The sequence below is a fragment of the Somniosus microcephalus genome, chromosome 10 (genome assembly GCF_052327205.1).
Source record: "Somniosus microcephalus isolate GS21.2 chromosome 10, FLI_Smic_1.0, whole genome shotgun sequence".
Classification (NCBI taxonomy): domain Eukaryota; kingdom Metazoa; phylum Chordata; class Chondrichthyes; order Squaliformes; family Somniosidae; genus Somniosus; species Somniosus microcephalus.
The window spans coordinates 6,402,155-6,425,383 of NC_140996.1; the positions used below are offsets into that span (position 1 = coordinate 6,402,155).

Sequence of the window (23,229 nt, forward strand, 5' to 3'; positions counted from 1 at the left end):
TGAAAAGTTTCACTTCCCTGCAAATGTAGACTTACTCGGGCTGTTTGAAATGACTGTACTAGAAGTTCTAAAAGTTCCTATGAAGTTAGTTGATGTGGTCTGATGTATAGAATCATAGAATGATACAGCACAGAAGGAGGCCATTCGGCCCATCGTGCCTGTGCCGGCTCTTTGAAAGAGCTCTCCAATTAGTCCCACTCCCCCCTGCTCTTTCCCTATAGCCCTGACTGGGCAGAGATTGCATCACATAAAAAGTAAGTGTCTTTATAGATAACATTTGGTCTGTGTGACCTCCTGGACTGGTTCCGATCGCCTGAGGAGGTCGGAGAGATTTTTTCCCCCTTATTGGCCATGGCTTTTTATCTGTTATTTTGCCTCTCCCAGGCACAGCTGTGGGATGGAGGGGGATTGGTGGGGGATGGGGGGGGGAGGTGCGGTGGTGGGTGGGAGGGGTGAAGGGAGTAGGAAGTGTCTAGTCATAATGCTCCAACCACCATGAGAGTGGAGCAGGTTTGATGGACCAGCTTTTTCTGTCCGTCATTTTCATACGTTCGCAAAGGGGTGGTTTGAAGACTTCTCCATCCCTCCCTTTTCCAAATAGAAAAACTCTATTTGGTCATCTGATAATTGAAGCAAAAATTTGGCCTGTGTCTACCTTTAATGTCGCGCTGTCATTGGGGAAGTGTCATTCTCTGTCACTTTTTCCATATGAATATGAAAGGAACCTCGGCGTTAGGTATTCACCTTAAAAGAAGTATTGGTTCATCTGGTCAGATCACACTCAGAGATGAAAGAGTTAGCAATGAGCCAAGGCTGACACTAAGTCACCTGCAACAGTTACATTTTACACCATAAGAATCATAGGATCATAGAATGGTTACAGCACAGTAGGAGGTCATTCGGCCCGTCGAGCCCATGCCGGCTCTGCAAGAGCACTTCAGCTAGTCCCACTCCCCCGCCCTTTCCCCTTAGCCCTGCAATTTTTTTTCCTTCAGGTACTTATCCAACTCCCTTTTCTTCTTCTTCTTCTTTCGTGTGGTAGTAGCAAAGGAAATCAATGTCAATATCTAAAGTCAGATATTCAGGCCAAAGCTTCCAGTGTAAAATTCCCTTTTGAAAGCCACGATTGAATCTGCCTCCACCACCCTTTCAGGCAGTGCATTCCAGATCATAACCACCTGCTGAGTAAAATAGTTTTCCCTCATGTCGCCTTTGGTTCTTTTGTCAATCACCTTAAATCTGAGTCCTCTGGTTTTCGATCCTTCCACCAATGGGGACAGTTTTTCTCTATCTTGATTTTGAACACCTCTATCAAATCTCTCAACCTTCTCTGCTCCAAGGAGAACAATCCCAGCTTCTCCAGTCTATCCATGTAACTGAAGTCCCTCATCCCTGGAATCATTCTCGTAAATCTTTTCTGCACCCTCTCTATGGCCTTCACATCCTTCCTAAAGTGCGGTGCACAGAATTGGACACAATACTCCAGTTGAGGCCGAACCAGTGTTTTATACAGGTTCATCATAACTTCCTTGCTTTTGTACTTTATACCTCTATTTATGAAGCCCAGGATCCCGTATGCTTTTTTAACTGCTTTCTCAACCTGCCCTGCCACCTTCAACAATTTGTGCACACATACCCCCAGGTCTCTCTGTTCATGCACCCCTTTAGGATTGTACCATTTAGTTTATATTGCCTCTCCTTGTTCTTCCTACCAAAATGTATCACTTCACACTTTTCTGCGTTAAATTTCATCTGCCACGTGTCCGCCCATTTCACCAGCCTGTCTATGTCCTCTTGAAGTCTATTCCTAGCCTCCTCACTGTTCAATATACTTCCAAGTTTGGTGTCATCTGCAAATTTTGAAATGGTGCCCTGTACACCCACATAAGTGGTGATATAAACATAAACTAGGATGAAACCACACCATAGCTGTGAGTGGGAGTGGAGCGGACAATTAAAGTGATGGGGGGTCATGCTTACGGACTGAAAGGAGGTGTTCCGCAAAGATTGGGCGACGGCTTTGCGGAACACCTCTGTTCAGTCCGTAAGCATGACCCCGAGCTGCCGGTTGCCTGTCACTTTAATTCTCCGCTCCACTCCCACTCTGATCTCTCTGTCCGCGGCCTCTTGCACTGTTCCAATGAAGCTCAGCGTAAGCTCGAGGAGCAGCACCTCATCTTTCGATTAGGCACTTCACAGCCTTCTGGACTCAACATCGAGTTCAACAATTTCAGATCATAACCTCCGCCCCTATTTTTTCACATGGCAGCAGTCGATCATTCTGCCATCGCCATTTACACCTCATCTAGACCCATCTTTTGTTTCTTTACTTGTCCCATTACCATCTCCTTTTGCCTCGCACCATCATCCCTTTTGTCTCTTAATCTCTCCTGCCTTCCACCCATCACAGACCTTCCCTTTTGTTCTTTCCTCCCCTCCCCCCTTTCCTTGCCCCTACACCTGCTTAAAAACCTGTTCCATCTCTAACTTTTTCCAGTTCTGACGAAGGGTCATCGACCTGAAACGTTAACTCTGTTTCGCTCTCCTCAGATGCTGCCTGACCTGCCGAGTGTTTCCACCATTTACTGTTTTTATTATAGTAGATGAGGATCTCAGTATTATCCAAACAAAGCTCAAGTCCTGGGGTGGGACTCGAACCCTCCACCCTCTGACTCAGAGAGGTGGACGCTGCCCGCTGAGCTCAGCTGTCAATCACCCGCCGCACGGAGGCAGCGTGAACCCAAACCCCGCCCCTCACGCTGTCGTACGTCTGCTCATAACCCCGCCCCCCACTCACGCTGCCGGACTTCCCCACAGCGCAGGCGCCGGAGCCCGCCGTCAATCAAAGACGTCACAACCAATACGCCACGCCCCCTCGCCCTGGCCCGACGCCCCGCCCACTGGCCCGCTGACGTCACCGACGGAGCCCGCCGAGCCCGCGGGTAGGCCGGATCACCATGACAACGGCGGGCGGCAAGTCGGGCCGGGCCGGGGCCTGAGAGAGAGAGAGAGAGAGAGAGAGACCGGGGAGAGACTGAGAGAGGCTGTAGCCTCCCGGGGAGAAAACGAGAGCGCGGGACCTGGGAGACTGAGGGAGAGACCCCTCCCCCCACACAGCCTGGGGAGAGAGAGTGGGTGGGCCGGGCCCTGAGAGAGAGGCCCGGGGGACAAACTGAGTGGCTGCCCCCTCCCCACACAGCCCGGGGGAGAGGGAGGCCGAGCTCCTCCAGAGACAGAGCAGCAAAAGTTGCTGCAGTTTGTGAGCGGGCGGCCTGGCAGCAGCTCCTGAGGGGGTCTGACCCCCTGACCCTTGCCCCCTCACCCTCTGACCCTTGCCCCCTCACCCCCTGAGTCTTGCCCCCACTACCCCTGAGTCTTGCCCCCCTCTACCTCTGAGTCTTGCTCCCCTCTACCCCTGAGTCTTGCCCCCCTCTACCCCTGAGTTTTGCCCCCCTCTACCCCTGAGTCTTGCCCCCCCTCTACCCCTGAGTCTTGCCCCCCTCTACCCGAGTCTTGCCCCCTCTACCCCTGAGTCTTGCCCCCCTCTACCCCTGAGTCTTGCCCCCCTCTACCCCTGAGTCTTGCCCCCCTCTACCCCTGAGTCTTGCCCCCCTCTACCCCTGAGTCTTGCCCCCCTCTACCCCTGAGTCTTGCCCCCCTCTACCCCTGAGTCTTGCCCCCCTCTACCCCTGAGTCTTGCCCCCCTCTACCCCTGAGTCTTGCCCCCCTCTACCCCTGAGTCTTGCCCCCCTCTACCCCTGAGTCTTGCCCCCCTCTACCCCTGAGTCTTGCCCCCCTCTACCCCTGAGTCTTGCCCCCCTCTACCCCTGAGTCTTGCCCCCCTCTACCCCTGAGTCTTGCCCCCCTCTACCCCTGAGTCTTGCCCCCCTCTACTCCTGAGTCTTGCCCCCTCTACCCCTGAGTCTTGCCCCCCTCTATCCCTAAGTCTTGCCCCCCTCTACCCCTGAGTCTTGCCCCCCTCTACCCCTGAGTCTTGCCCCCCTCTACCCCTGAGTCTTGCCCCCCTCTACCCCTGAGTCTTGCCCCCCTCTACCCCTGAGTCTTGCCCCCCTCTACCCCTGAGTCTTGCCCCCCTCTACCCCTGAGTCTTGCCCCCCTCTACCCCTGAGTCTTGCCCCCCTCTACCCCTGAGTCTTGCCCCCCTCTACCCCTGAGTCTTGCCCCCCTCTACCCCTGAGTCTTGCCCCCCTCTACCCCTGAGTCTTGCCCCCCTCTACCCCTGAGTCTTGCCCCCCTCTACCCCTGAGTCTTGCCCCCCTCTACCCCTGAGTCTTGCGCCCCTCTACCCCTGAGTCTTGCCCCCTCTACCCCTGAGTCTTGCCCCCCTCTACCCCTGAGTCTTGCCCCCCCCTCTACCCCTGAGTCTTGACCCCTCTACCCCTGAGTCTTGCCCCCTACCCCTGAGTCTTGCCCCCTACCCCTGAGCCTTGCCCCCTCACCCCCTGAACCTTGCCCCCCTCACCCCCTGAGCCTTGCCCCCTCACCCTTGCCCCCTCACCCTCTGACCCTTGCCCCTTCACCCTCTGACCCTTGCCCCCTTCACCCCCTGAGCCTTGCCCCCTCACCCCCTGAGCCTTGCCCCCTCACCCTCTGACCCTTGCCCCCTGAGCCTTTCCCCCTCACCCCCTGAGTCTTGCCCCCACCCTGGGGCCTGTGTGAGGGAGTGAGTCTTTTTTTGCTTTGATGGTTTGCTGGAGGCTGAGAGCCCAGGATCCTGGCCTGGCCAGCCCTGGACCCTGAGCACCCCCCCACAACTCCACCACCCACTGCACCCCCCCCCCCCCCCCCCGCGAAGGATGTGAGCCGGGGGGGTAATGTGGGCACCAACCGCCAGGACCACGCGGGAGGCCGCAGCATCAGACTCCTTCCCCACCGTACCCTGAGGTAAGGCTGGGGCTTTTACGGGGGTGGGTGTGTGATGGGTGGTCGATGATCCTGCCCCGTTCCGACAGCGCCGTCTCTGGGTTCCGCACCCGAAGTGTTAACCTGTGACTCGGTGGGCAGCACTCTCGTCTCTCGTGGGTTCGAGTTGCACTCCAGAGACTTGAGCGCATAATCTAAGCCGACATTCCCAGTGCAGTACTGAGGGAGTGCTGCACTGTCGGAGTTGCCGTCTTTCTGATGAGACATTAAACCGAGGCCTCATCTGCTCTCTCAGGTGGATGTAAAAAATCCCACGACACTATTTAGAAGAGATGGGGAGTTCTCCCTGGTGGCCTCGCCAATATTAATCTCTCAACATCACTAAAAACATTGCCTATTATTGATCTCATTGCTGTTTGTGGGAGCTTGCTGTGCACAAATTGGCTGCCGCGTTTCCTACAACAGTGGCTACACTTCAAAAGTACTTCATTGGCTGTAAAGCGCTTTGGGGCGTCCTGAGGTCATGAAAGGCGTTAAAAAAATATTTTCTATCTTTTATCTCTTTGCCGATGTTCTCTGACTTCCATCGCTCCACCATTGGCGGCCGTGCCTTCAGCTGCCTAGACCCTAAGCTCTGGAATTCCCTCCCTGAACCTCTCCACCTCTCTAACTCTCTCTCCTCCTTTAAGACGCTCCTTAAAACCTACCTCTTTGACTAAGCTTTTCGTCATCTGCCCTAGTATCTCCTTATCTGGCACGGTGTCAACTGTTAGTCTGATAATCGCTCCTGTGAAATGTCTTGGGATGTTTTACTATGTTAAAGGTGCTATATAAATGCAAGTTGATTAGCTGCTGTGTGTCTCCAGCATTGTCTGGTCTTGTTGCAGATTTCCAGTTTGTGTATTATCACTCTCCTACCCCTGCATTGTGTTTTTGCGGTTCTTGTGATTGTCAAAGTACGCACTCTGCACCCCGCTTCTGCCCAGTGCGGACTTGCTGCGGCTGCCACTCTACCTGCACAGGTGTGTGCTTTGTTACTTCCGATCCACTTGATGCGTTTAAGGGGAATCTAAAGTACACTAGGGAGAAAGGAATAGAAGGATATGCTGTAGAAAGACTTGCATTCATATAGCGCCTTTCACAACCTCAGGACGTCCCAAAGCACTTTATATAAAATTACAAAGAGATATCAATAGATTAAGTGAATGGGCAAAACTGTAGCAAATGGATTTTATCCACTTTGGACCTAAAAAAAATGGAACAGGGTACTTTCTAAATGGTGAAAAACTAAAAACAGTGTAGGTCCAAAGAGACTTGGGGGTCCAGATACATAGATCATTAAAATGTCATGAACAGGTACAGAAAATATTCAAAAAATTTAATGGAATGTTGGCCTTGATCTAGATGACTAGAATACAAGGGGGTAGCTGCAGCTATACAAGACCTTGGTTAGACCACACCTGGAGCACTGGGAGCAGTTCTGGGCAACACACCTTAGGAAGGATATATTGGTCTTGGAGGGAGTGCAACGTAGGTTTACCAGAATGATACCTGGACTTCAAGGGTTAAGTTACGAGGAGAGATTACACAAACTAGGGTTGTATTCCCTAGAATTGAGAAGGTTAAGGGGCGATCTGATCGAAGTTTTCAGGATATTAAGGGGAACAGATAGAGTAGATAGAGAGAAATTATTTCCGCTGGTATTGGATTCTAGGACTAGGGGGCAGAGTCTAAATATTAGAGCCAGACCTTTCAGGAGTGAAATTAGGAAACACTTCTACACACAAAGGGTGGTAGAAGTTTGGAACTCTCTTCCACAAATGGCAATTGATGCTAGATCAATAGTTAATTTTAAATCTGAGATTGATAGACGGGGAAAGGCTGTTCCCACTAGTTGATGGTACAAGGACTAGGGGGCACAGATTTAAGGTTTTGGGCAAGAGATACAGGGGGGATGTGAGGAAAAACTTTTTTACGCAGCGAGTGGTGAGGACCTGGAACTCGCTGCCGACAGAAGTGGTGGAAGTGGAGACACTCGATGTTTTCAAGGGGAGACTGGATAGGCACGTGAGGCAAATAAACTTGCAGGGCTACGGGGATAGAGCGGGGGAATGGGTCTGACTCAATTGCTCTGTAGAGAGCTGGCACGGATTCGATGGACCGAATGGCCTCCTTCTGTGCCGTTATGACTGATAGATATAACCAAAGGTATTAAGAGATATGGGCTAAAGGCAGGTATATGGAGTTAGGTCACAGATCAGCCACGATCTCATTGAATGGCGGAACAGGCTCGAGGGACTCGATGGCCTCCTCCTGTTCCTACGCAGCGAGTTGTTGTGATCTGGAATGTGCTGCCTGAAAGGGCGGTGGAAGCAGATTCAATGATGGCTTTCAAAAGGGAATTGGAAAAATACTTGAAAAGGAGAACTATGGGGAAAGAGCAGGGGGGAGTGGGAATAATTAGACAGCTCTTTCAAAGAGCCAGCACCGGCACGATGGACCGAATGGCCTCCTTCTCTGCTATATGATTCTAAAAGAGTGGTTTCAGTTCTTCTGCTGACCCTGTTGGTATTACTGCTGTGTCTGTAACCACCAGCAAGGAATAGAATTGGGATCTTGGTAGTCTATTTACTGGATATTTTTGGTCTTCAGATAAAGTCTTTCAATTAATCTGAGCCTGTTCTCCCCCTGTACACTTGCCTTTGGTCACTGGCTGCAGGTTGCTTTTCTTAGTTCCCTGTCTCAGAGTCTGACTCCAGATTCCTTACTGACCCCTGAATTGCAATCAAAGTTTGGCATATACTACATTTATCCAATTCCCTTTTGGAAGTTATTATTGAATCTGCTTCCACCACCCTTTCAGGCAGCGCATTCCAGATCACAACAACTCGCTGCGTAAAAAGATTCTCCTCGTCTCCCCCTTTGGTTCTTTTGCCGATTACCTTAAATCTGCGGCCCCGCCAGTGGAAACAGTTTCTTCTTTAACCGCTCATGATTTTGAAATCCTCTATTAAATCTCACCGTAACCTTCTCTGTTCTAAGGAGAACAATCCCAGCTTCTCCAGTCCCTCCACTTAACTGACGTTCTTACTGAATGTTAAAATCCCAGATCTTTATTGAATCAACACCTGAGTGACTGCTTGAGAGAATTGCTGTTTTTCTTTGCTCTTACAAGTGTGTGAAATTATGGTCAGGTAATGGGAGGCTTTTTGTATTTGTACACTTCTCGACAGGTCTTCAGCGTACGTAGAGTTCCACTGCAACTGCTTCATGTCCAATACCAGGGAAGCTTGTGTTGGCAGTGTTTCCAAGCCTGTATCGGCGGCATAAGCATTGCTCCTGTTGTTGGAGCGCTGACTGGTACCAGTGTGGGCCCACTTGTGTTTCTCGACCCGTTGCAAGTCGGGACTGCAGACAAGTACAACCTGTTTGTGTATTGATTTACTTGCTGTATGCTGCGTGATAGTCCTGGGTACGGACTGGACAATTACTTGGTGTATAATTTGCAGTTACTGCCAGCAGTATATAGAGAGTTATGTTATTATTCAGTCTGGTTTATCACCTTTAATCATTTAATTGCATTTCATCCATGTTCAGTGTCCTCCCCTTCCCCTTATAATGTGCTCTGATACTTTAGTCTGTATGAGAAACACTATATACATGTAAGTTGCTTGAACTACCCAGTTCATATGGTGCTGTAAATGGTGAAATCATTGTTATGGAAATTGGGTAAAGTTCGCACAATTAGAGGAAGAGTGTTAAGTGATGTGTTCATGACAATATCACTTGATATCTTGTATTTTTACGTAGATATGACACACTTTGAGCATTACATAGAATGTTTCAGTAGTTACTATTCTTTAGTAACTTTACTATTAGAACTGTAACATGATTCTTTAAAGAACCACAATTTCACAGAGCTAATTTAAAAAGAAAATTATTTAGAGTTCTACTTATGAAGTGATCCCACCTTATTAGACAGTGGGTTCCTTTGGATGTGTGCTAATTCGGATGCAAGTTCATTAGAAGCCGTGTAAGAAATGATCTTGTAAATGGCGCCGAGTTAGTTCAGTTACTTTAACTCAGCTTCAGACAGTGACTTTTTAATCCTAACACTCGGATGCTTTTGCGATGAGGCACATCAGATGCCAGATATGAAACCATGCGCGTTGGCCATAAAGCACCGATCCAAGTAAGAGATCGTATATTTTGTTGGTCGGGTTTATTTGCAACACCAGATTTCTGATTGGTCCCCTTGGAGGGCAAGACATACCCCTTGGAGGGCAAGACATACCTAACAGTTTGTCTGGAATGTGCAATTAGATCCTGCCTGCTGGAGAGTAATCAAGTTCTTTGCAATGTGCAATTTGAGGATGTAACTGGTAGAATAGATAAGGGAGAACCAGTGGATGTGGTGTATTTGGACTTTCAGAAGGCTTTCGATAAGGTCCCGCATAAGAGATTAGTGTGCAAACTTAAAGCACATGGGATTGGGGGTAAGGTACTGACTTGGATAGAGAACTGGTTGGCAGACAGGAAGCAAAGAGTTGGAATAAGCGGGTCTTTTTCCGAGTGGCAGGCAGTGACTAGTGGGGTACCGCAGGGATCGGTGCTAGGACCCCAGTTATTCACAATACATATTAATGATGATCTAGACGAGGGAACTAGATGTAATATCTCCAAGTTTGCAGACGACACAAAGCTGGATGGGCGTGTGTGCTGTGAGAAGGATGCAGAGAAACTCCAGTATGATTTGGACAGATTGGGCAGATGCAGTATAATGTGGATAAATGCGAGATTATCCACTTTGGTGGCAAAAACAGGAAGGCAGATTATTATCTGAACAGCAATAGATTGGGAAAAGGGGAAGTGCAACGAGACCTGGGTGTCCTTGTGCACCAGTCGCTGAAGGTGAGCATGCAGGTGCAGCAGGCGGTTAAGAAGGCAAATGGTATGTTGGCCTTCATAGCGAGAGGATTAGAGTACAGGAGCAAGGATGTCTTGCTGCAGTTGTACCGGGCCTTGGTGAGACCACACCTTGAGTATTGTGTGCAGTTTTGGTCGCCTTATCTGAGGAAGGATGTTCTTGCCATGGCGGGAGTGCAGCGAAGATTCACCTGACTGATACCTGGGATGGCAGGAATGACGTATGAAGAGAGATTGGGTCGATTGGGCTTGTATTCGCAGGAGTTTAGAAGAATGAGAGGGGATCTCATTGAAACTTATAAAATTCTAACAGAACTAGACAGACTAGATGCAGGAAGGATGTTCCCGATGGCGGGGGAGTCCAGAACTAGGGGTCACATTCTAAGGATAATGGGTAAGCCATTTAGGACTGAGATGAGGAGGTATTTCTTCACCCAGAGAGTGGTGAACCTGTGGAATTCTCTACCACAAAAGGCAGTTGAGGCCAAATCATTAAATATATTCAAGAAGGAGTTAGATATATTTCTTAAGGCTATGGGGAGAAGGCAGGGACAGGGTACTGAATTTGGATGATCAGCCATGATCTCATTAAAAGGCGGAACAGGCTTGAGGGGCCGAATGGCCTACTCCTGCTCCTATCTTCTATGTTTCTATGATCCATTCATTGTGACAGCCAGGCTCCAGAGCTCACCGTGCTAACACTACTGCTTTCAGAGAACATAAGAACATAAGAAATAGGAGCAGGAGTCGGCCATTCGGCCCCTCGAGCCTGCTCAGCCATTCAATGAGATCATGGCTGATCTTCTGCCTCAACTCCATTCTCTGGCCCTATCGCCATATCCCTTGATACCTTTACTAGTCAGAAATCTATCGACTTCTGTTTTGAATATACCCAATGACTGAGCTTCCACAGCCCTCTGGGGTAGAGAATTCCAAAGATTCACCACCCTCTGTGTGAAGAAATTTCTTCTCATCTCAGTCCTGAATGGCCTACCCTTTATCCTGAGGCTGTGGCCCCTGGTTCTAGACTCCCCAGCCAAGGGAAACATTCTCCCAGCATCCACCCTATCAGGCCCTGTAATAATTTTGTATGCTTCAATGAGATCCCCTCTCATTCTTCTGAATTCAAGAGAATACAGGCCTAGTTTACTGAATCTCTTTTCATACGACAGTCCCACCATCCTAGGAGTCAAAATCGTGAACCTTCGTTGCACTCCCTCTATGGCAAGTATATCTTCCTTAGGTAAGGAGACCAAAATTGTACACAGTACTCCAGGTGTGATTTCACCAAGGCCCTATATATTTGGAGTAAGACTTCTTTACTCCTGTACTCAAATCCTCTTGTACAGGAAACTTTCCTGATATCCGGCACTGACGGGACCGAGCTGGTGCCGTACCATCAAAAGTGCCGACATACCAGCGTTAATGTTGAAACATATGGAACTGAAAAGCTCCGTGTGAATCAACAAACACTGTTGCTTAGCAACAGCTTCAAAACAGTCGGCTGCAGCTGCAAGCGTCTCTAGCTGAAGCTGTTGCTATAGCTACAGACCTTGCAGTGCCTGACTGGGGAAAAAAAAAAGCAACGAGAACTAAAAAAACTTATAGAAAACGGCTCCTGATTTTTGACGATAGATCGAGTATTCCGGACATATAACCTCCGGATAAACCAAAGTTTCCTGTAACGAAGGCCAGCATACCATTTGCCTTCCTAATGGCTTACTGCACCTGCACATTCACTTTCATGTGCAAGGACACCCAGGTCTCCTTGAGCATCTGCATTCCCCAATCTTTCACCATTTAGGAAATACTCTGCCTTTCTGTTTTTTCTACCAAAGTGGATAACTTCACATTTATCCACATTATATTCCATCTGCCATGTTCTCGCTCACTCACTGAGCCTGTCGAGATCCCCTTGAAGCCTCTTCACATCCTCTTCACAACTGACACTGCCACCTAGCTTTGTATCATCAGCAAATTTGGAAATGTTACATTTCGTCCCCTCATCCAAATCATTGATATAGATTGTGAATAGCTGGGGCCCAAGCACCGATCCTTGCGGTACCCCACTAGTCACAGCCTGCCATCCTGAAAAAAAAACGTTTATCCCTACTCTCTTTTTTCTGTCTGTTAACCAATTCTCAATCCATGCTTGTATATTACTCCCAATTCCATGTGCCCTAATTTTGTTCACCAACCTCTTGTGTGGGATCTTATCGAAGGCCTTCTGAAAATCCAGATGCACCACATCTACCGGTTCCCCTTTGTCTACTCCACTAGTTACATCCTCAAAGAACTCCAATAGGTTTGTCAAACAGGATTTCTCTTTCATAAATCCATGTTGACTCTGCCCAATCTTACTATTCATTTCTAAGTGCCCAGTTACTGCATCCTTTATAATAGATTCCAGCATTTTCCCGTTCAGAGAACGGACAGGGCTCCCCCTCCCGGGTTAGGAGCGCTCACACTGCCGAGTTCAGATAGGAAGGGGTGAGGCCATGGAGGGACTTTAACATGAGAATGAGAATTTTAAAATCAAGTTGTTGGTGGACGGGCACGGGGTGATGGGTGAATGGGACTTGCTGCGTTTTAGGACACGGGCAGCAGAGTTTTGGATGAGCTCAAGTTCATTGACGGTGGACTGTAGAAGGCTGGCCAGGAGAAGATTGGAATAGTCGAGTTGTCAAATAACACAAATGTAATGTTATGCATGTTGTTGGACCAACTCAGAATACGCTCTCATTTTTTAACATCCATTTATTTATTGCCCATCTCTAGTTGCCCTTGAGAGGGTGGTCGTGAGCTGCCTTCTTGAACCGCTGCGGCCTGTGGGGGGGGGAGGGGGGTGGGTGGTGTGGTGCGGGTGTAAATGGAAGAACGTGATCCAGGCCTAACAGAGACCGACCGGGAAAACATGATCTATCTTCCCATCTGGATCACATTCTTGCTCTCTATCCCCCACCCCCCCCACCCTCCTTTAGACCTGGATGACTTGCTCCCTCCACCCCCAACCCCCAAACAAGATTCTGACCATCTCTTTCCTGACCCTCCTCCCTCCCTCCGTGCTCCTCTCCCCCCCCCGAGCTGCCCCCTCCCCCTGTGCTTCCTGATTTCGCTCCTGAACAGCTGAATATTTTTATAAAGTCCTTGGGAAGAACAAAAGGCAACTATTACTTTCAGTTTCAAAATAAAAGACTTTAATTGTTTTTTTATTGCTGAGACATTGCTGAGGAATTTTGCATTCCCCTAGAATATTACTTATCTGGCTACAATACTTCTCTAAATCCCTCTTTGATTGTAGGGACCCAGGTTTGAAAGCAGATGAAGGTCCTCTCAGTTTGACAGCTGTTCAGGGTCTGGAGTGGACGGAGTACAAACCTTGCCTTTACTTACTAAAGATATATAAATGTAATCATTTAGGCTTTTTTCTGATTTTTTTGAAGTTAATCGCAACGCAATGTAAAGGACTACTCAAACCATGAATTTTATTGAGGATATTATTTTCGTAATGGAAGCCATCATTATTGGTACATCTCTGTCCATTTTAACCCATGTTTGTCAACTTAACAACAACAACTTGTATTTATACAGCGCCTTTAATGTAGTAAAATGTCCCAAGGCGCTTCACAGGAGTGTTGGTCAGAAAAAATTTGACACCAAGCCACAAAAGAAGATATTAGGGCAGGTGACCAAAAGCTTGGTCAAAGAGGTAGGTTTTAAGGAGCGTCTTAAAGGAGGAGAGAGAGGTAGCGAGGCGGAGAGGTTTAGGGAGGGAATTCCAGAGCTTAGGGCCGAGGCCGCTGAAGGCGCAGCCACCAATGGTGGGGCGATGGAAACCGGGGATGCGCAAGAGACCAGAATTGGAGCAGCGCAGAGATCTTGGAGGGTTGTGGGGCTGGAGGAGATTACAGAGATAGGGAGGGGCGAGGGCCATGGAGGGATTTGAAAACAAGGATGAGAATTTTAAAATTGAGGCGTTGCTGGACCGGGAGCCAGTGTCGTTCAGCGAGCACAGGGTGATGGGTAAACAGGACTTGGTGCGAGTTAAGATCAGCATGAAAAATGTTACTTTTGCTGCAATACAAAATGGTAGCCACTTCTTGGTACACATTCTGTGGCACCACGTGTCTTTATCCAGTGTTTGAAATTGAGTTGCTACTGTAGCAGTGCCCTAATATTCGCACAATAAACTGAGCAACATTGGAAGTCACTTGAGAAACTGGGATCTGTAGAAATACTACCTTGAAGATGAGACGTGGTTGTATTTTCCACCAGGCACTATCTAGTACAACAGATGGAGGAGTTGCAACTGTAGGGAAAATGTGGTCCTTGGTTGTCAGTGGGTTGATACTGAATTGCAGTATTTAGAGATAATTTGGTGGCATAGTGAGTTAGAATGCTGTCATTTAAGTTCTGGGGCGTTAGTTCAAATCAAATAGAAAGTAAGAAAGACTTCCATTTCTCCAGCACCTTTCACAACCTCAGGACGTCCCAAAGCTCTTTGCAGCCAATGAAGTACTTTTTAAAGTGTAGTCACTGTTCTTTTCGGTCCCCGCCACAAACTCCGTTCCCGAGTCACTGACTCCATCCCTCTCCCTAGCATCTGTCTGAGGCTGAACCAGACTGTTTGCAATCTTGGTGTCATATCTGACCCTGAAATGAGCTTCTGACCCCATATCCGCAGCATAACAAAGACCGCCTACTTCCACCTCCGTAACATTGCCCAACTCGGCCCCTGCCTCAGCTCATCCGCTGCTGAAACCCTCATCCATGCCTTTGTTACCTCTAGACTTGACTATTCCGACGCACTCCTGGCTGGCCTCCCACATTCCACCCTACGTAAACTTGAGGTCATCCAAAACTCAGCTGCCTGTGTCCTAACTCGCACCAAGTCCCGTTCACCCATCACCCCTGTGCTCGCTGACCTACATTGGCTCCCGGTTAAGCAACGCCTCGATTTCAAAATTCTCATCCTTGTTTTCAAATCCCTCCATGGCCTCGCCCCTCCCTATCTCTGTAATCTCCTTCAGCCCTACAACCCCCCGAGATATCTGCGCTCCTCTAATTCTGCCCTCTTGAGCACCCCTGATTATAATCGCTCAACCTTTGGTGGCCGTGCCTTCTGTTGCCTGGGCCCTAAGCTCTGGAATTCCCTCCCTAAACCTCTCCGCCTCGCGTCTTAAAACCTACCTCTTTGACCAAGCTTTTGGTCACCTGCCCTAATTTCTCCTTCTGTGGCTCGGTGTCAATTTTTTTTAACTTTTAATACTCCTGTGAAATGCCTTGGGATGTTTTACTACGTTAAAGGCGCTCTATAAATAGTTGTTGTTGTTCACCTCTGGCCCTGAAGAAAGCTGCCCACAGATCTCGCGCTCTCTGTGGCGAGAAGTTTGCCTTTTATGATGCGCAAGTGATTGCGGTGCAGTATAATGGGGAATCCCTAACGATCTGCTGTGACGTCAACAAGCTGTCTAAGCAGCCAATCACATTGCAGAATTCTCACAGACAGGGAAGCAGGAAATAAGAACCTGGTTTTATTCGGGCTTTTGAAAAATGTTGGAGAGCAGAACAAAGATTGGGGCTCTCACATGGGGATAAGGTAGAACCTGAAATATCATTAAAACATTTTTTTTAATGTTTCTTAAAAATTGTAATTTTTATCATTATGGAGAAATTTGACACTCCACAAAATGAAAATTAGTTTTTCCGGGCCGGAACGTTTGTTTAGCAGTCAATACGCTGTTAAAACCCCAGTTACACCTAATCCAACAAGGCGTAACATTTAATGGGGTGTTTAACAGCGATATTACCGCAGAAAAGCCAACATTTTCGTCAGTTTCACTGATTGCCGGCTTCTTCTTCTTAGGCAGTCCCTCGGAACCGAGGATGACTTACTTCCACATTAAAAATGAGTTCTCAGGTGACTGATGAGTCCCAATGCGGGACCTACAGTCTCTGTCACAGGTGGGGCAGACGGTGGTTGAAGGGGCGGGTGGGTGGGGTGCTTCGGCTGACGTGCGCTCCTTGCGCTGCCTGCGCTTGTCTTCCGCTTGCTCCCAGTGAAGAGACTCGAGGTGTTCGGCGCCTTCCCGGATGCTTCTCCTCCACTTTGAGGTCCTGGGCCAGGGATTCCCAGGTGTCAGTGGGGATGTTGCACTTTTTCAAGGAGGCTTTGAGGGTGTCCTTGAAGCGTTTCCTCTGCCCACCTGGGGCTCTCTTGCCATGTTTGAGCTCCAAGTAGAGCGCTTGTTTTGGGAGTCTCGTATCGGGCATGCAGACAATGTGACCCGTCCATCGGAGCTGATCGAGCGTGGTCAAAGCTTCGATGCTGGGGATGTTGGCCTGAGCAAGAACACTGACGTTGGTGCGCCTATCCTGCCAATGGATTTGCAGGATCTTGCGGAGGCAGCATTGGTGGTACCTCTCCAGTGCTTTGAGGTGCCTGCTGTACATGGTCCATGTCTCGGAGGCATACAGCAGGGCGGGTATCACTGCTGCCCTGTAGACCATGAGCTTAGTGCTGGGTTTGAGATCCTGGTCTTCAAACACTCTCTTCCTCAGGCGACCGAAGGCTGCACTGGCACACTGAAGGCGGTGTTGGACTTCGTCATCGACATCTGCCCTTGTTGACAGTGGAAAGTGGTCCACTGATTGCCAGCTATGGGGGGTAAGGGTGACCACAGCGCAGCCAGTGTCGGAGCAGTGAATGACTGACCACAACTTCAGGATTTCCACGTTTAGATGTGTGTGTGCTACATCCTGAAGTTGCGGTCAGTTTCAGAGGTTTAAAGACAGCGAACGCTGACAGTTTGCCGTTATTACCCACTGCAAATTCAGGCCCTGTGTGTTTATTTTCCCTTTAGGCCTTTGTGATCAGCAAGAAAGTTAATTCTGACCCACAATTTTTCACAAAATCAGGTTAAAATGAATAAATTTGAGATATTAGATCTGGTCTTTAACTGGGTGGCAGTGGAGCGAGCCTTGGTTGTGATCTAAACGTTGGGTGTTTTTAATGATTGCAACATTTGTTTGCTAAAACCAGAGAAGTTAATGATTAAGTCTTGCTCCTGTAACACTCGATAAATGTCTCTTTACTTGCTGTTTCCATGCTTGCATGGTGTATCCCAAAATAAGCTATCCAATGTGATCCTCCACTCCTGTCGCTAACTTCGCTAAACAGCTGGAGAGCTGCTGAACAAGGGTGAAGCATAGTCATTGTCACAACAACAGCTTGCATTTATGTAACATAGTAAAACGGCCCAAGGCACTACACAGGAGCGCTTATCAAACAAAATGTGACACTGAGTCACATAAAGAGATATTAGGACAGGTGACCAAACACTTGGTCAAAGTGGTAGGTTTTAAGGATCGTCTTAAAGGCGAAGAGATTGGTAGAGAGCTGGGAAGATTTAGGCAGGGAATTCCAGAGCTTGGGCTTAGGCAGGTGAAGGCACGGCCGCCAATGGTGGAGGGATGAAAATCGGGGATGCGCAAGAGACCAGAATTAGAGCAGCGCAGAGATCTCGGAGGGTTGTGGGGCTGTACGAGGTTACAGAGAGGAAGGGACATGGAGGAATTTGAAAATGAGGATGAGAATTTAAAAATGGAGGTGCTGCCAGACTGGGAGCCAATGCAGGTCAGCGTGCACGGGGTGATGGGCACTGTAGGTCAGCGTGCACGAGGTGATGGGCAATGTAGGTCAGCGAGCACAGGGTGATGGGCAATGTAGGTCAGCGTGCACGGGGTGATGGTCAATGTAGGTCAGCGTGCACGGGGTGATGGGCAATGTAGGTCAGCGTGCACGGGGTGATGGGCAATGTAGGTCAGCGTGCACGGGGTGATGGGCAATGTAGGTCAGCGTGCACAGAGTGATGGGCAATGTAGGTCAGCGTGCACAGAGTGATAGGCAATGTAGGTCAGCGTGCACGGGGTGATGGGCAATGTAGGTCAGCGTGCACGGGGTGATGGGCACTGTAGGTCAGCGTGCACAGAGTGATGGGCAATGTAGGTCAGTGTGCACGGGGTGATGGGCAATGTAGGTCAGCGTGCACGGGGTGATGGGCAATGTAGGTCAGCGTGCACGGGGTGATGGGCAATGTAGGTCAGCGAGCACAGGGTGATGGGCAATGTAGGTCAGCGTGCACGGGGTGATGGGCAATGTAGGTCAATGTGCACAGGGTGATGGGCAATGTAGGTCAGCGAGCACGGTGATGGGCAATGTAGGTCAGCATGCACGGGGTGATGGGCAATGTAGGTCAGCGTGCACGGGGTGATGGGCAATGTAGGTCAGCGAGCACAGGGTGATGGGCAATGTAGGTCAGCGTGCACAGGGTGATGGGCAATGTAGGTCAGCGAGCACAGGGTGATGGGCAATGTAGGTCAGCGTGCACAGAGTGATGGGCAATGTAGGTCAGCGTGCACAGGGTGATGGGCAATGTAGGTCAGCGTGCACGGGGTGATGGGCAATGTAGGTCAGCGTGCACGGGGTGATGGGCAATGTAGGTCAGCGTGCACGGGGTGATGGGCAATGTAGGTCAGCGTGCACGGGGTGATGGGCAATGTAGGTCAGCGTGCACGGGGTGATGGGCAATGTAGGTCAGTGAGCACAGGGTGATGGGCAATGTAGGTCAGCGTGCACGGGGTGATGGGCAATGTAGGTCAGCGTGCACGGGGTGATGGGCAATGTAGGTCAGCATGCACAGGGTGATGGGCAATGTAGGTCAGCGTGCACAGGGTGATGGGCAATGTAGGTCAGCGTGCACAGAGTGATGGGCAATGTAGGTCAGCGTGCACGGGGTGATGGGCAATGTAGGTCAGCGTGCACAGGGTGATGGGCAATGTAGGTCAACGTGCACAGGGTGATGGGCAATGTAGGTCAACGTGCACAGGGTGATGGGCAATGTAGGTCAGCGTGCACGGGGTGATGGTCAATGTAGGTCAGCGTGCACGGGGTGATGGGCAATGTAGGTCAGCGTGCACGGGGTGATGGGCAATGTAGGTCAGCGTGCACGGGGTGATGGGCAATGTAGGTCAGCGTGCACAGAGTGATGGGCAATGTAGGTCAGCGTGCACAGAGTGATAGGCAATGTAGGTCAGCGTGCACGGGGTGATGGGCAATGTAGGTCAGCGTGCACGGGGTGATGGGCACTGTAGGTCAGCGTGCACAGAGTGATGGGCAATGTAGGTCAGTGTGCACGGGGTGATGGGCAATGTAGGTCAGCGTGCACGGGGTGATGGGCAATGTAGGTCAGCGTGCACGGGGTGATGGGCAATGTAGGTCAGCGAGCACAGGGTGATGGGCAATGTAGGTCAGCGTGCACGGGGTGATGGGCAATGTAGGTCAATGTGCACAGGGTGATGGGCAATGTAGGTCAGCGAGCACGGTGATGGGCAATGTAGGTCAGCATGCACGGGGTGATGGGCAATGTAGGTCAGCGTGCACGGGGTGATGGGCAATGTAGGTCAGCGAGCACAGGGTGATGGGCAATGTAGGTCAGCGTGCACAGGGTGATGGGCAATGTAGGTCAGCGAGCACAGGGTGATGGGCAATGTAGGTCAGCGTGCACAGAGTGATGGGCAATGTAGGTCAGCGTGCACAGGGTGATGGGCAATGTAGGTCAGCGTGCACGGGGTGATGGGCAATGTAGGTCAGCGTGCACGGGGTGATGGGCAATGTAGGTCAGCGTGCACGGGGTGATGGGCAATGTAGGTCAGCGTGCACGGGGTGATGGGCAATGTAGGTCAGCGTGCACGGGGTGATGGGCAATGTAGGTCAGTGAGCACAGGGTGATGGGCAATGTAGGTCAGCGTGCACGGGGTGATGGGCAATGTAGGTCAGCGTGCACGGGGTGATGGGCAATGTAGGTCAGCATGCACAGGGTGATGGGCAATGTAGGTCAGCGTGCACAGGGTGATGGGCAATGTAGGTCAGCGTGCACAGAGTGATGGGCAATGTAGGTCAGCGTGCACGGGGTGATGGGCAATGTAGGTCAGCGTGCACAGGGTGATGGGCAATGTAGGTCAACGTGCACAGGGTGATGGGCAATGTAGGTCAACGTGCACAGGGTGATGGGCAATGTAGGTCAGCGTGCACGGGGTGATGGGCAATGTAGGTCAGCGTGCACGGGGTGATGGGCAATGATCCCTCGAAGCTGTGTGGCCGAGTAGCCATGCAGCTGTTTGCTGATCCCCTGCAGCCTGGGACTGGCTTTTCCAGTGTTACATTTGGCACATGCGTAAAACTGTGAGTGGGCTGTGTAGTCCCTTAAAGGGCCTGCGCACCCAAAACATAAATTATGGGAAACACTGTGGGCGGGTGAACGAGACTTGGTGCGAGTTAGGATACGGGCAGCAGATTCTTAGATGAGCACAAGTTTACAGAGGGTGGTAGGTGGGAGGCTGGCCAGGAGTGTGTTGGAATAATCGAGTCTAGAGGTAACAGAGGTGCGGATGAGGGTTTCAGCAGCAGATGAGCTGAGGTGGGGGGGGGCGGAGATGGCCGATGTCTCCACTGTGATTGTCATGGCGCAAAAATCAGTCTAGGATACAAGAAGAGCCTTGTGTGTGTGACACACAGCTCCCTTTTAGTGTGTCCATAACACACACAATCTGTCACACTTTTCTGACTGGTTCCTGAGAATTCTGAGATAATCCAAAAAAAAACACATTTTAAAACTTTCATCTGTCTCTGCACATCTCAAAATAATTTCCAAATCCGTGGTTTCCTTGCCATCTCTGATGTCTTATTTTCTCATTGTACAAAGAATGTACACTACGTCTTAAAAACCCAGACATGAAAATGGATGAAGAATACCCTCTTGTCTTGAAAGACTTACTGTAAGTCCGTTTTCACAATAATTACATCATTACACAGGGTATACGGCACAGAAACAGGCCATTCGGCCCAACCAGTCCATGCCGGCGTTTATGCTGCATTCCAGCCTCCCGTCTTTCCTCATTTAAATCTATCAGTGTAACCCTCTATTCCCTTCTAATCTCATATGATTATCCAGCTTCCCCTTAAATGCATCGATACTATTCGCTTCAACCACTCCCTGTGGTAGCGAGTTCCACATTCTCACCACTCTTTGGGTAAAGAAGTTTCTCCTGAATTCCCTATTGGATTTCTTGGTGACTATCTTATATTGATGGCCTCTAGTTATGCTCTTCCCCACAAGTGGAAACATTCTCTCTGTATCCACTCTATCAAAACCTTTCATAATTTTAAAGACCTCTATTAGGTCACCCCTCAGTCTTCTCTTTTCAAGGGAAAACAGACCCAGCCTGTTCATCCTTTCCTGATATGTATACCCTCGCATTTCTGGTATCGTCCTTGTAAATCTTCTCTGCACCCTCTCCAGGGCCTCTATATCCTTTTTATAATATGGCGACCAGAACTGCACACAGTGCTCTAAGTGTGGTCTAACCAAGGTTCGATACAGGTTTAGCATAACTTCCCTACTTTTCAATTCTATCCCTCTAGAAATAAACCCTAGTGCTTGGTTTGCTTTTTTGTGGCCTTGTTAACCTGTGGCGCAACTTTTAGTGATTTGTGTATTTGTACTCCGAGATCCCTTTGTTCCTCTACCCCACCTAGACTCGCACCCTCCAAGTGATCAGTGACCCCTATTCTTCCTATCAAAATGTAATACCTCACATTTATTTGTGTTGAATTTCATTTGCCAATTATATGCCCATTCTGCAAGTTTATTAATGTCCTCCTGTAATTTGCTGCAGTCCTCCTCAGTATTGACTATCCCCCACAATTTGGTGTCATCCGCAAATTTAGAAATTGTGTTTTTGATTCCAAAGTCTAAATCGTTAATATAAATTGTGAACAGCAGTGGTCCCAGCACTGATCCTTGTGGAACACCAGGACCCACCTTCTGCCACTGTGAATAGCTACCCTTTACCCCTACACTCTGCTTTCTGTCTTGAAGCCAGCTAGCTATCCTAATAATGGCCCAGAATTTGCTGGAGTGGGGCATCTCGTGGCGTGCCCCGTTAGACTATTACCCTCACCCTTCAGCTCAAAGTTTTTACGGTGTATCTTACTGGAAGTGCGGTGAGGACAATGGGGCATCTGGGACCCCAGTGAACAACGGGACCAACAGTCTATCTCCTTAACCCATGAGATTAAAGGATTGAGAAAGAAACAGAGTAACGACGGTGAATGAAATAGGGTGAATTAGAATCAAATAAAGTACAGAAAGAAATAGAGAGGGAAAGAAAGATTGGATTAAGAAAGAGGGGGATAAAAAAGACAGAAAGGAAAAGTCAGAAACATTTTTTTTAATGTAAAATCTCTAAAAACAATTTACTACCTGCAGGAATGAGACTCCACAGTTTCAATTGTTCCCTTTCTGGGCCGGAGAGGTTGAGTGGCATTGCAGGATCATAAATCTCATCATTAAAAGGGTCTTTACGCTGTTAAATACCACCCCTAATGGGCGGAGCGGCGCGAATTGTCCAGCAACTTGTGGCGATTCACGGTGAATCTCTTCCTCGCCACAAGTTGCTGGATGATTTGCCCATCAATAATGGCGAGTGCCATTATACTCGCTGTTATTTTGCTGGCAAATTCTGGTCCATAGTGTTTGAGCTACAGGCCTTCAGGTAACTAGCACTTTGTTTGGGTGGAGGAGGCATTGTCTGCTTGCTTGGGCCCAGCTCCACTTAAGCCCAGTACCATCCAGTAACTCACTCAAGTGATCGATCATTTTACATTTTGTGAGTCTTGGCGGTGAATGTTGGCAGGCTATTCCATCACCAGGGAGTATTGCAGACAAGTTCGACATCCTCGAATCCCAGCATTGTATTTTTAACGGACTGCCCTACTTAGATTTTATATTGCTATGCCATTAATTTATATATTTTTTATCTTTGTTACAGTAGAAGGCTGTGGAGGGGAGCCTACAGTCACAATGCCAGAAATGACAGAAAATCAGACACCTATGCGTAGGACTCACAGGCAAGTGTGGAGCAATCTTCTGAAAACAGATTTGTGATTGAATTTTTTCCGGGTACAAAGGATGCATTTGCATGCACCAAGAATCCAGAACAAACCGAACTGCTGTGTGTGTCCTGGTCCCAGTATCGTACCTCTTTAGAGTCACTGCTATATATCCATCATCCCCTCCCAAAATGACCATACTCTCAAACGTTTCTTGAGTTTCATTACATCAACTAGTTGGAGTGTGCTCACTTCCAACCTACCTTAACCCACTGGGATTTATTCTAAAACTGTTCGAAATTTTATTTAGAATATATGTTGGGATTGCATCCAGGAGTGGACGCAACTGCATGCTCAGTATTCAAGAGCGCAGGCAACTTTGCACTCAGTATTGGGGTATACATGCAATAGCGTGCTCAGTATTCGGGAGTGCATGCAACTCTAGGGGAATCGAGGGATACGGGGAT

At 49.0% G+C, this 23,229-nt stretch overlaps 1 long non-coding RNA gene across 1 annotated transcript; it reads left to right on the forward strand.

Moving 5' to 3' along the window:
• Positions 1–4,447: 4,447 nt before the first annotated feature.
• On the forward strand, positions 4,448–22,781 carry LOC147111412 (uncharacterized). Its single transcript, XR_015079831.1, has 2 exons — positions 4,448–4,905; positions 22,702–22,781. It is a non-coding gene; the product is annotated as an uncharacterized LOC147111412 (long non-coding RNA).
• The last annotated feature ends 448 nt before the right edge of the window (positions 22,782–23,229 follow it).